The following is a 14,572-nucleotide window of genomic DNA, read 5'->3' as shown; positions in this document are numbered from 1 at the left end:
GTTTATTCAGTGCAATAGCTCTTATTCCAAAGAAAGACTCAAGGTGCATTTGTGGTATGATTTTAAAACTATTTCTCCTACTTTTGATAACATTACTGCATTATATGTTCATTGTAAAAGGAATCCAAAGGTGATCCAGTAACTCATCTGAAAGGGTGCTGGAACCAGTCCTTTGGAAAAATTAAGCCTGAGCAAAAACTTTTTGTACAACAGGATATACTTGTTTAAAATCTCAATTTTCTGAATAGTAAACTCTCTTCAGTATTCAACACTTGCCATTTATATGTTGTTGCTATGGGTCTCAAACAAATGGGGAAAGGCTTGGAATGCCCTTAAAGGCATGGACTTTCAGGGCTGCATCAGTTCCAAAAATTCAAATACAGTTGTCTTTTGACACCATAAAACAGAGACTCTCTCCCACTTCTATTGAAATCAATGGCGGTCTTGCCATTGATTTCAATGGGAGCAGGAGCAAGCCTAAGGTTTGCCAAATTTTTTTCTTCTTAAATGAATGTATTTTCTATGCCACTGAGTCCAGGGAGATAATTTACATATGATGACAAACTGGCAATCCCCTTGCTTTATGTGAATACTATATTTTGCAAGATGCTTCGTTACACAGTAGTTTTCAAAGGAGACTAAAGCTGGCAAGATGGGTATATTTTTAAATCCTTTTAACAATTTTTGATTAGTCCCCAATTTACAATTTTAAGATTACATTGAGCATTAAAACTTCCAAAACATCATCTTATTGAGAGAGAAATACTGTTTTCATAAAGTCTATACGCATTATCTGCTCCTGACTGGCTTTTACCAGTTCCCATGATGTCGCTTTCACTAACGGAAACATGTTTACAAAAGAGTGAAAGTATCCTGTTTAAACAGATACTTTCCAACCAGCCAGTGCTACAAAAATTTGGAAACCAAAAGCTGTGTGATTAGGGAGTAAAGATACATACAAAGAGCCATTGTTTTCAGTGACTCAACTTGACCTGACAGGACTATGAACAATAAAGGCAATGCAATTTGGCAGTGGCAAGCTTCCATGCCAATGTTATTACTTTCTGTATATAATGTATGAGGAACATTTGAAGATGTCAAGAGGCCATGAAATTGACAGATAAGGCTGTAGGCAGTAATGGTTCAGCTATCCCTATGTCTCATTTTAAGACAGAATATTCTCTTGCATCTATTTCACCTCCCATATCCTGAAAACCAACACAAAATATAGTGCAAGTACAGTGACTCTCTCCTGTGGGTTTTTTCCCCTTCCAGCTATCATCTTTGTTACTGTAATCTTGAAACAATAAAGGTCATTTTAGCCATCAACTCTACTTCTAGCTTTTCCCTTTTATTTGTTACTCACTTTACTTTAGCACAATAAGGCTTTTGTTCTAATCAAAAGCATTACTGGATTAAAAGCAGTAGAACTGATATGACAGTATTATAAGCTGTTAAACTTGCAACCACAGCATCATTTGTGCATTAAGCAGTTACAGCAAAAGCATTTAAAATGCCTCCACTTTCCATATGAATTTCTTAGTATGTTTTAAATGAGTGCCAGTGATCTTAAAACACTTAAAACAACATTCTTCTAGCCAACAGACGAGATGGAGCACTGAGTGCAAAAATGCAAAATTCTCTAAAAAAAACCTCCCTGCCTCATGCCTTTGCTCTGATCAGGAGAGGCAACTTACTAGGGGCAAGAAGGGGGGCATTTAGTATATTTAATTCAGCCCTGGGCCTTCTTTGCTGAAACCACCAGAGAAGATGTCAGTGTTACTTGTGACTTTTTTTAAAAATCTGAACAACTGTTTAAAAGAGAGTGAGCTCAGAACACTAACTCCTTGCATACTGGCCATTGGATAGCTTTGGGTAGGTAAAGAATCATGTTCATTGTTCCCTTATATGTCAATTTGTCAATCAGTTAAAGAGCAGTATGTATTAGGAGGCTGTAGTGTATTATGGATAAGACTGGGTTTGTGTCAGTTTTCACAGATGTCTCAGGTTCCACTTACTTCTTTGTTTTCGTTTTCAGTGCCCCTTGCCTACTACTTGCTGCCAAGGCCCCTGCAGGGGGAAGTACAAAGATCCATTTCTTCCTGTTCCAATTGCCTGGCCTCCTGCCAAGAAATGAAGAGCTGCTTTCCGTCCCTCTGGGGATACCCTTATTGGGAACAGAAGAGGAGGAAGCATGAGACATGGAAGCTGTGCAGATCATTCTGGAAACAAAAAATCACAGATGAGTCACAAATTTTATCAGAATTTGCCAGGCCTCATCTACAATTGATTTCAACATATGGCGTGGGATAGCACAACCCCTGGTTACAGAGACACACTCAACAAGTCATTCAGCAAATGTGAGGGGGGCTTTCTACTTCTCCAGTGTTATGCTAATGTGGGATTGCTTTTCTTGTTTGGTGTTTTACAATAACTCAAACAGTATTGCCTGCCGCCTGAAAGTTAGGGTCTGCTTGCTGGTGCTTTGGTGGTCAATTTTCCGAAAGAGATGGTTAGCTTTTTGGAAATATTTGGTAAAACTTATGAAAACTAGTCTAGACATGATAAATCGACCGCCGAGCACTCTCCCATCGACTCCGGTACTCCACCGGAGTGAGAGGCGCAGGCGGAGTCGACAGGGGAGCATCAGCTATCAACTTACCACAGTGAAGTAGATCCAAGTACGTTGACTTCAGCTATGTTATTGACATAGCTGAAGTTGCGTAACTTAGATCCATCTCCTCCCCCGGCGTAGACCAGGTCTGAAACACAGTTGATGACTAATTAGAACAGACTCAATAGGAACAATGAATTTGTCTATAGTGCTAGAGAGATGACTCATGTGACATAAGGAATTCCAGTGTGTGAGTGTTTTTTCATTAGTATTAACCTTTTACACCTCATTTGAGCAGTTATTTTTAATATTTCAACCATAGTCAGAAAGGTATTAACTAATTTCTAGGGCAGTAACTGATGAGTTAAGAGCAGTTAATAAATTTAAACTCTGAATTAGTCTTTTTTGAAAACAACGAAAACTGTTTAAAGCAGTCCTTTTCTACCTAGATACATATGTTGCCCCCATTATAAACTCTTTGGGGGCATGGACTGTCTTTTCGTTCTGTTTGTACAGCGTCTAGCACAATGGGGTTCTGGTTCGTAGCTTGGGATCCTAGAGACTACCACAATATGATAATAGTTACCATAGAATCTAAGCAACTTGAACATTAATGAATTTATGCTCAACTCCTGTGTCAGTAAGGGAAGCATTTTACACATGGGCAAGTGGGGCAGGCTATGTGACTTGCCCAAGATCACACAAGAAGTGTGTGGCAGAACCAGGAATTGAACCCAGAGCTCCTGAGGCTCAGTAAGCCCTTTTTCAAAGTGAGTTAATATTTGCAACAAAAAATGTGTTTGTGGATACAGGTTATTTTAATGCAAAATCATTCAACTTGCAACAAATGTCAAGTGTAGACAAGCCCATGGGTGCTTTATTCACAAGACCAACCTCTTTGAGTCTATGAGTGAGTCACAGGTAAGAACAGCTAATGGATCCTAACTGAGTGGGTGGCAGAGGCCAAGTGCTAATGCCTTGAACTGACTGAAATATAAATGCAAAGCTATGAATAGAAAAGAAAAGGTAAATTGGGTGCTATCAGTACAGAAATCAAGAGGGGCAACCACTGAAAGTCCATGACAACTTGAAAACTGAGAAAAGGAATTTTAAAATTCAAAAAAGGATTAGATATTTATCTGTATGATGAAAACATCCAAAATTACATGACCGAGGCTTTTTTTAAAGAAAGGCTATAAACCCTGATGTACCAGAGCATTAGCCAACCAACTAAGAACCAAATTGTAGCATCCTTGCATTGAAAAGTACCTTATTCCACATGTATTCCTATTTTGGTTTCAATCTGAGTGTCACACTTCATTTGAACTCTCCTAAGTATATCTCTATATTACTCTGGTCCCCAGTCCTGCTCATTGTGACTTCTCATGTTCCTAAAGCTAAGCTCCTAGGTAAGTGTGATGGGGCTTACAGTCCCCAGACAGAGACTAAAGGAGTAAAGGAGCAGTAGTAGGCCAAGAGGGCTCTGCCTCTCAGCAACTACAGTGCATGCTCCAAACAGAGCATCTGCTCAAAAGGGGACTTTGATAGCCAACCTGGAAAAAGAATAGAGGAGAATCTGTCTGAAGGGAGGAAGTCAGTTTGAAGATTCTGGGGACAGAGCAATTCACAGGAGAAGGGTCTAGACTGTGGGTAAGATGCCATCTGGCAGACTAGGGGACTGACCCTTTTCCCTTCCCCACTCCCTGTTGAGGGAGAATAACTGAACACTGGGAAGAGAGCTGGGGAATACTTATTTGACCAACTGAGCTGCTACGAGTGACTGGAAACTCCCTGCTACGGGTGGATGGGGGCTGTGACCATGCCCCAAACTGAAGAGAGTGGGGAGGTGGGAAGCGGCCCAGAGGAGGCTGATCAGGTGCACCAGGAAGAGGTGACTGAGACACTCCATGTCTCTCCCCCTTGGGACCCAGTGGAGAGAAAGGGCACAGTTCCCCCAACTTTCTTCTACCCTCTCCCCCCAGCTCTGGTGCAGCTGGGAGAACTCTGGAGAAGCAGGGAATGACAGACCACTAGGCCTGCTGACTGCCAGGCAAGCCCATCCCAGGACTTTCAGGAGTGGATGATCTGTCGAGCTGCAGCCTGCCCACTAGGCCTGCTGGCCTCCAGCTGAAACCTGCTACAATACAGTAAGTGTTTTTCTGGACTGGGGCTTTAAAGAGATACTCCTGCTACCTTCAAATACTCTCTGACTATCACAGCTTGTGTTCAAAGCCAATTCCAGGCCATCCTTTGACTCTCTCCCCAAGCACTGATCCTGCTCCAATGCCAACATACTTAAAATGAATGTAGAATAAATGTTACAAAGAAGGCTAGCACTGTGGGTGCTGTACAAAAACCAATAACCGCATGACCTTCTACTGTGCAAATCTTATTCTCATTTTATCATCTCCTCCTGTGTTCTTGTCAGGTTTTATCCAGTCGAAGCTAAGAACAGTGGGATGAAATCCTGGCTCCATTGAAGTCAATAGCAAAACTCCCATTGACTTCAATGGAGCCAAGATTTCACCCTTGGTGTTTTATTCATCCGCAAAGCACCATAAACCTCAATGGCTATGTATAAGTGATAATCTAATAGCTATAAATCCTCTGTGATCAATTTTGAATTCATACATCTATTCTTAATTAATAGCTATGCAACATTTGTCTTATATAATGTATTTAATTAAAGTCATTACATAAACCATTTATCATTTGTAACCTGGACAAGGTAACTCAAAGAAACTGCAGTATGTAACGTTATGTAATAGATATTCAGGATAGGGGGTTGGACTAGATGACCTCCTGAGGTCCCTTCCAACCCTGATATTCTATGATTCTATGAAATACACAAGATCACACAAACTCTGCTATGAACAGAAAAGTCAAGCCACTAGACAGGATCTTGAGTAACAGCTGCAAGGAGCAACAACAAGCACTGGTGCTGGAACTGGGGGGGCTGCCGTACCCTGTGCTTGAAGTAGTAACAACATACACCAAATATATGGTTTCTATCGTCAGCACCTCTGGCAAGAAGTGACTTTCAAATACCAAGAAATAGAAAAGGTGTTTTGTGCTAAATGTCTTTTATGATATGCTCCAGATTTCAGTCAGTGGTACCATAGACGATCACGCGAGTGCAGATTGATCCTTCCAAAATTAATAAATATTTCTTATCAGAGACAATGCCTCAATGAGAACATGCATAAACTGGCAGGAGAAACTTATCTCCTTACAATTCTTAATTTGCAAATCCCCCTCCTCCATTAAATTTACAATTACACAATTTCTCTATCAGTCCCTTTCATATTCTCTTTTCAGTTTGATCAGAAAAATATTAAACAGTCTCTCAGACAGAAGCTTTTTATTTTAAACTTTATGACCTGAAAAGCATGTTGATATTACACTTTTTACTAAAACATACATGCACAATACAACAGCTTATCTGTACTGACTAATTCCAACCTTTTGATCTAAAACATAATCACCATTAACACACAGATAAATATCCATGATACACAAGTATATTTAACACCCAATCCTGCTATACTTACAGTCTTAAATTATGCAATTGTGTAAGTGTTTACAGGATTAGGGTCTTGGATTGCAACTTTCTTGAAACTAATATGAATTTATAAAGTATTTTATTACTCTGAAGGGAAAGCTCAGGAAAATTCACTTACCTTATATCCCTTGTGAAAGAGCTCTGTCCTTGCCTCTGTGGGTCCCACGTTTCCTGGCAGATTTTGCTAGTCTCAGAGGCTCACCATGACCATGCACGTAACCCTTCTTTCTCTAGAGACAAGAATCAGAGTCTACTGAGCCATTTTCATCATAAGCCAGCGAGGGAGATGAGGAGAAGTTATCCTTCCTTGCACAGTCTCTGTTGTCTCCCAGTCTCAGTGATTAATCAGGGGGCAAAGGTGGGGGTGGGGGAGCCCGGGCCCACCCTCTACTCCAGGCTCCAGCCCAGGGACCATAATAGTATCAGCTATGGTAGCTGATCTTTTAGAAACATGACATGTACAATTCCCTGGGCTACTTCCCCCACAGCAGCCCTCACTTCCTCAAGCTCCACTTCACCCTTACCTCATGGCCTCCTTCCTTGTGCTGCCATTTCACTTGTCCTGGTACCAGGGATTTGTTTAGCCTGGAGCTAATATATCTATCTCTCACTACTTTTCTATAGCCATCTGGACTTGCCCTGTGACACCCTTTACTGGGTATTACTAAAGAAATGATAAAAATTGTCATTAATTATAACTTAACTCATTCATTACATCCAACACAAATATTAACGTAGATCTGTGTGCCTAAATTTAGGCACCTATATCCATGTGGACAGACCTTAAAAAGTGGCCTAATTTTCAGAGATGTTGAAAACTCAGATTTCCCATTAACTTCAAAGTAGTGAAAATTTTGGCCTCTTTTCTAGAGAAACAATACTCATTTTACATGAAATGGGGTAACATAAGATACCTCTCAAAAAAGTCTGTATCATTTATAAACACTGCACAGTGACATAGTTTTTATGGGTCAGATTCTGATCGCATTTATACTAGTATAAATTGGAATGGCTCCACTGATTTCAATGGAATCATTTCAAGTTTATAGGTGTGTGAGATCAAAACCTGGCCCTCCAGCCTTTAAAAGAAAAAACATTCAAGTCTAACATCACATATTGCACCATACAGGATAAGACAAGTATTTCTTTTGGACTTCAGATTACTACAGTTAGATCATATACCACATTTAGAAGAGAGACAATTATTTCAGCATCACAGTTAATACACCAGGTTGGTGAGCATTTAATTATATTTATGCTTTTTCAAGTCACACAACATATTTTAAAATAAATCAAATTATTTTTTCTTCTTTGGGAAAGAGCTTTTCTTTTACTCAGACATATTAGATGCAATTCCATTGCAAGGGTGACAGCCAGAATAGCTGACAAAGTTGTAGTATTAGATGAAAGAAAGCAGGCAGAGAAGCTTGGAATGCAACAAAATTCTGTACATAGACAAATGTGGCTATTTCAAATCATTGCACTCCTTTTCAAGGCAGCAGCAGTACTGGGAAAGGAAAGCCTCTGATTTTTTCACAGCCTGATCAGAGTCTGACTATCCAACTTTGCTTCTAATCCTCTTGTCTATGTTTAGGAAATCTTTATGACTCTCTCCCCCAAGCTTCAGTCACTGAAGTCACTGATTTAGTAGACCCATCAAATCACTAAAAAGATCCTAAGCAAAACAAAGATAAGTTTTAAGAATTACCTTAAAACTTGACCCCTCCCAAATCACCCATTTTTCCCCCTCTCAAGAGACATTCCTGCTCTGTCCTCCTTCCCTCCCAAATAACAAGCTGATCATGAAATGTCCCAGTTGCTCTGTTCTCCGAAGGTGAAAAAAATATCAAGCAAGAGTGAATATTGCTGTCATTTAAAAGTATTCCACTTCTGTTCCTTATGCCCAGTTCTCAGACCTACCATAACTAGTGCATTGAGGAGTCAATGTCACTGGCTTGTTTGCACATGGCCAGTCCAAAAGAGCAAATAGCTTTATGCACATACTCGTACTAATGCTTTAAAAGAAACTGATAAAAAGGCAAGTCTCTTTTCATCAAAACGGTAATCACCATAGCTTACAAGACACCCTAAGAGTCATACCCTATTGGGCAACCCTACATTTTTTACATAATAAGGAAAGCTCACCTTGCAAAGATCAGTGTTGGGTTACATAATTTAATTGTACGGTGGGTGGTGGTGGGTTTTGGTTTTTTTTTTGTCCTTGAGGGAGAATATTCTTGTGGTGATGGATGTTTCAAATCCCCAAAACAATAGACACAGCACAAATCTACACTTCGAAAAATAGGCTCTTTATATGATCATGCAGTTTTTCAGGTTATGCCTTATTCATAAGTGATGAGAATATGACATAACTAAAGCAGTCAAAATATTCTGTGCTACACCATATGTGTTTTAAACTCCTAGATTAACTCTGGCTGAATTTTTTTTTAAGGATGTGCACAGGCATCTTTAATTTAAAAGCATTATTCTATTCATTACTTAACATTATTTAAAGTTTTATTTGGCATCTAGGCCTCAATTCAGGAAAGCACTTAAACTAGGGGCAGCTTTTGTATCTGGATTCACGGCTTCCACAGAAATCAGGAAACAAAGGGTGCAAAACCAGGCAAACATACACTTCTCCCAGCCCGGTAGGGAAGGAGACCCTGGAGGGCAGAAAGTAGAGAACAAGCCCAGTTCTCATTCACCCTGCATCCAGGACAAGCATAGAATTGCAGAATCATAGGACTGGAATGGACCTCAAGAGGTCATCTAGTCCAGTCCCCTGCACTCATGGCAGGACTAGGTATTATCTAGACCATCCCGGACAGGTGTTTGTCTAACCTGCTCTTGAAAATATCTGATGATGGAGATTCCACAGCCTCCCTAGGCAATTTATTCCAGTGCTTAACCACCCTGACAGGAAGTTTTTCCTAATGTCCAACCTAAACCACCCTTGATGCAATTTAAGCCCATTGCTTCTTGTCCTGTCCTCAGAGGTTAAGAAAAAGAATTTTTCTTCCTCCTCCTTGTAACAAACCTTTACATACTTGAAAACTGTTATCATGTCCCCTCTCAGTGTTCTCTCTTCCAGACTAAACAAACCCAGTTTCTTCAATCTTCCCTCACAGGTCATGTTTTCTAGATTTTTAATCATTTTTGTTGCTCTTGTCTGGACTCTCTCCAATTTGTCCACATCTTTCCTGAAATGTGGTGTCCAGAACTGGACACAATACTCCAGTTGGGGCCTAATCAGCGCAGAGTAGAGCAGAAGAATTACTTCTCTTGTCTTGCTTACAACATTCCTGCTAATACATCCCAGAAGGATATTTGCCTTTTTTGCACCAGCATTACACTGTTGACTCATATTTAGCTTGTGATCCACGATGACCCCCAGATCGCTTTCCGCAGTTCTCCTTCCTAGGCAGTCATTTCCCATTTTGTATGTGTGCAACTGATTGTTCCTTTCTAAATGGTGTACTTTGCATTTGTCCTTATTGAATTTCATCCTATTTACTTCAGACCATTTCGAATTTCAAACCTATCCTCCAAAGCACTTGCAACCCCTCCTAGCTTGGTATCATCCGCAAACTTTAGAAGTGTACTCTCTCTGCCATTATCTAAACCATAGATGAAGATATTGAACAGAACCGGACCCAGAATTAATCCCTGCGGGACCCCACTCGTTATGCCCTTCCTGCATGACTGTGAACCTGCTCTCTGGGAACTGATAACTGCTCTCTGGGAATGGTTTTCCAACCAGTTTTTCACCTACCTTACAGTAGCTCCATCTAGGTTGCATTTCCCTAGTTTGTTTAAGAGAAGGTCATGTGGGACAGTATCAAAAGCTTGACTAAAGTCAAGACATACCACATCTATCACTTCCCCCCTATCCACAAGGCTTGTTACCCTGTCAAAGAAAGCTATCAGGTTGGTTTGAATGGCACTGAGACCCTGTGTGCCAGGCTGCAATGCCTGGAGCATGTATCCAGGCCCCAGGAGTAAGGAACAACCATTGTGGGGTGAGTACCGGGCCGACTTACTCTTCAGCAACACCCTTTTCCACACCAGGTTGGAATTAAGGTTTTAGTGTTGCAATGGAGGGCACTGCTGCCAATGATCAGTGCCCCTTCAGCAGTTTAGTGTAGTGCACCCATTGAATTGGGCATCTACATCCACCTAGACTTAAACACACTTGTAGACCCACTGATATCAGTGGGATATAGCACTTAAACACATGCTTTTACTGGATGGGGGGGGCTTTCCTAAATGGGGGGTTTTGCCACAGGTTAGGCCTGGTCTAACACAGAGTGACCTGGACAAATTGGAGGATTGGGCCAAAAGAAATTGGCGGTTCAACAAGGACAAGTGCATGTAGGACAGAAGAATCCCATGCACTGCTATAGGCTGGGGACTGACTGGCTAAGCAGCAGTTCCGCACAAAAGGACCTGGGGATTACAGTGGACGAGAAGCTGGATATGAGTGAACAGTGTGACCTTGTTGTCAAGAGGGCTAACAGCATATTGGGCTGCATTTTAGTAGGAGCATTGCCAGCAGATCAAGGGAAGTGCTTATTCCCTGCTATTCACCACTGGTGAAGCCACATCTGGAGTACTGAGTCCAGTTCTGTCCCTCCCTCCCCCATTACAGAAAGCATGTGGACAAATTAGAAAGAGTCCAGCAGAGTGCAACAAAAATGATTAAGGGACTGGGGCACATGACTTATGAGGAGAGGCTGAGGGAACTTATTTAGTCTGCAGAAGAGAAGAGTGAGGGGGGATTTGATAGCAGCTTTCAACTACCTAAAGGTGGGTTCCAAAGAGGATGGAGCTCGGCTGTTCTCGGTGGTGGCAGATGTGAGAACAAGGTCTCAGGTTCCAGTGGAGGAGGTCTAGGTTGGATATTAGGAAAAACTATTTCACTAGGAGGGTGGTGAAGCACTGGAATGGGTTGCCTAGGGAGGTGGTGGAATCTCCATTCTTAGAGGTTTTTAAGGCCTGGCTTGACAAAGCCCTGGCTGGGATGATTTAGTTGGTATTGGTCCTGCTTTGAGCAGAGGATTGGACTAGATGACCTTCTGAGGTCTCTTCCAACCCTCATCTTCCATGATTCTATGAATTTTTATACTAGTAAACCTGTGTCATTTGGGGGGGGTGACTTTTTCCCCTCCTGATCTAGTTATACTGGTACAACAGTATTGATGCAATTATACTGGTATAAAGATGCCTTATATCTGTGTAGTTTATCTTCCTTCCCCACACTAGGGGGATTGTTCCACGTTAACTATACCAACAGAGTTAAAGCAGTACAGCTTGTGTGTGTAGGCCTCGTCTCAGGGTATGCCTATCCTACGAAATTATGGCAAATTTATAGAAGTTGATTTTTAGAAATAGATTTTATATAGTCAATTGCGTATGACCACAGTAAGCGCATTAAGTTGGTGGAGTGCATCCTCAATACCATGGCTAGCATCGACTTACAGAGCGGTGCACTGTGGGTAGCTATCCCACAGTTCCCGCAGTCTCCGCTGCCCATTGGAATTCTGGGTTAAGCTCCCAATGGCTGATGGGGCAAAAACATTGTTGCAGGTGGTTTTGGGTACAGGTCATCTGTCGCCCCTCTCTCCATGAAAGCAACGGCAGACAATCGTTTCTCACCTTTTTTCCATGCAGACACCATACCATGGCAAGCATGGAGCCCACTCAGCTCAGCTCACCGTCAGTGCTGCTGTTGTGTCCTGGGTGCTGCTGTCAGCAGACGGTGCAGTACGACTGCTAACTGTCATCATCCACCACTTCCGCTGCAACTCTGCTCTCCTGCCCTCCTGGTGCCATGAATCCACCTCGCAAGTCCTCTCGTTGTTCTGTATAAATATCTACTCTCGTGGCATCCACCACTTCTGCTGCAACTCTGCTCTCCTGCAGACGCCATACCACAACAAGCATGGAGCCCGCTCAGCTCACCGCTGAGGACGATTTTGATGAGGACATGGGCACAGACGTTCCTGAAAGCATGGGCTGTGGCAATTGGGATGTCATGGTGGCAGTGTGGCTGGTTGATACAATGGAATACTGATTCTGGGCCCGGCAAACAAGCACAGATTGGTGGGACCGCATAGTGCTGCAGGTATGGGATGATTCACAGTGGCTGCAAAACTTTTGCATGCGTAAGGCCACTTTCCAGGAACTCTGAGTTGCTTTCCCCCACCTTGAAGCGCAGGAATACCAAGATGAGAGCTGCCCTGACAGTTGAGAAGTGAGTGGCGATAGCCCTGTGGAAGCTTGCCATGCCTGACTGCTACTGATCAGTCGGGAATCAATTTGGAGTGGGCAAATCTACTGTGGGGGCTGCTGTGATCCAGGTAGCCAATGCAATCATTGACATTCTGTTATCAAGGGTAGTGACTCTGGGAAATGTGCAGGTCATAGCGGATGCCTTTTCTGCAATGGGTTTCCCTAACTGTGGTGGGGCAATAGACGGAACGCATATCCCCATCTTGGCACCAGACCACTTTGCCAACCAGTACATAAACAAAAAGGGGTACTTCTCAATGGTGCTGCAAGCACTGGTGGATCACAAGGATCGTTTCACCAACATCAGTGTGGGATGGCTGGGAAAGGTGCATGACGTTCACATCTTTAGGAACTCTGGGCTGTTCGAGCAGCTGCAATAAGGGACTTACTTTCCAGACCAGAAAATAACTGTTGGGGGTGTTGAAATGCCTACAGTTATCCTTGGGGACCCAGAACACCCCTTGCTCCCATGGCTCATGAAGCAGTACACAGGCAGCCTGGACAGTAGTAAGGAGCAGTTCAACTATAGGCTGAGCAAGTGCAGAATGGTGGTAGAATGTGCCTTTGAATGTTTAAAAGCTCGCTGGCACTGTTTGCTGACTAGGTCAGACCTCAGCACAACCAACATTCCCATTGTCATTGCTGCTTGTTGTGTGCTCCATAATATCTGTGAGAGTAAGGGGGAAACGTTTATGGTGGGGTGGGAGGTTGAGGCAAATCGCCTAGCATCCGATTTTGAGGAACCAGACACCAGGGCGATTAGAAGAGCACAGCAAGGCGCGCTGCGCATCAGAGAAGCTTTGAAAACCAGTTTCATGACTGGCCAGGCTTCAGTGTGACAGTTGTGTGTGACAGTTGTCCTTGATGCAAACCCACCCCGTTTGTTGATTTTAATTTCCTGTAAGCCAACCACCCTCCCCCCTTTGAAATAAAGTAACTATTGTTTTGAAACCATGCGTTCTTTCTTTATTAATTAAAAAAAAGGGAGATAATTGACAAGGTAGCCCAGGTGGGGAGGGGGAGGAGGGAAGGACAAGGCCACATTGCTTATTGTAGCCACACTACAAATCAAACCTAGCCTCTAACACTGAATGCCTGCATGCATTCAGCTGTGCCCTATCAGTGCGGGACGACTGTATGAGCTCAGAAAACATGTCATCATGAGTGCATTTTTTTCGCCTTCTAATCTGCGATAACCTCAGGGACGGAGATGATAGGGGGAACCTGGAATCATTTGCACTTGCAGGGGAGATAAAAAGGGAGAGTAAAATTTAAGATAGTACATTTCTGAGAACAAAAGGGAGACTCTTTCACTTTGAATCAAGCAATTCACAGCAAACAGCACATGTGCTCTAGGTACAAGGTTGCATTTTGCCTTTTATATTGAGCGCCTGCTGGTATGGTGACACATCACACATGGCTGGGCAACAAAATTCAGTTTCCAGGCAGCCATGGTAAGGCAAAGGGTACGTGGGGTTGGCTTCTTATGCATAACATGTGGGAATGGTTTCAAACTGCAGCGCCATCCTTTCGCATAGCAAGCAATGGGTTGGGTTTCACATTTAAAAGGAGGGGCTGCGGTTTTTGGGTGGATGTACAGCACACACCTCCTGCCACCCCACCGCATAGCTATTCTCCGGGATGATCCCTTTTAGACACGCTCAAACAGCCCAGCATGAATGGGGTCCTTTTACTGTTCCCTTACAAAAATTCCCTTATTTCAACCAGGTGACCATGAATGATATCACTCTCCTGAGGCTAACACAGAAAGCTATAGACCGAATATTGCTTGAATGTGACCAAAACCCAGGACCATACACTGCCATGCTTTGTGCTGCAATGATTCCAGAATATTTTCAGAGTACCTCCAGGAGAGCTTCATGGAGATGTCGCTGGAGGATTCCCGCTTCATCCCCAGACATGTGAACAGACTTTTCCAGTAGCTGTACTGGCTGCGAATGCATCCCAATTCTTCAGGACAAATCAAACATTAAACACTATTGCTTTTAAACCCTGTACTGTAGGGTTTAAAATGTGCACTCACCAGAGGTGCTTTCTCCAGCTTCAGGGTTGGGGATCCCGCCTTCAGAGGGTATTGGTTC

General features: G+C 42.7%; 1 long non-coding RNA gene across 1 annotated transcript; it reads left to right on the top strand.

The window, feature by feature from the left end:
* Window positions 1-2,043: 2,043 nt before the first annotated feature.
* Window positions 2,044-13,365, top strand: LOC142072835 (uncharacterized). Its single transcript, XR_012669432.1, has 3 exons — window positions 2,044-2,360; window positions 4,597-4,761; window positions 11,850-13,365. It is a non-coding gene; the product is annotated as an uncharacterized LOC142072835 (long non-coding RNA).
* Window positions 13,366-14,572: the final 1,207 nt, after the last annotated feature.

This window comes from Caretta caretta, chromosome 7 (assembly GCF_965140235.1).
Source record: "Caretta caretta isolate rCarCar2 chromosome 7, rCarCar1.hap1, whole genome shotgun sequence".
NCBI classification, from domain to species: domain Eukaryota; kingdom Metazoa; phylum Chordata; order Testudines; family Cheloniidae; genus Caretta; species Caretta caretta.
This window is presented reverse-complemented; position numbering and strand designations above follow the sequence as displayed.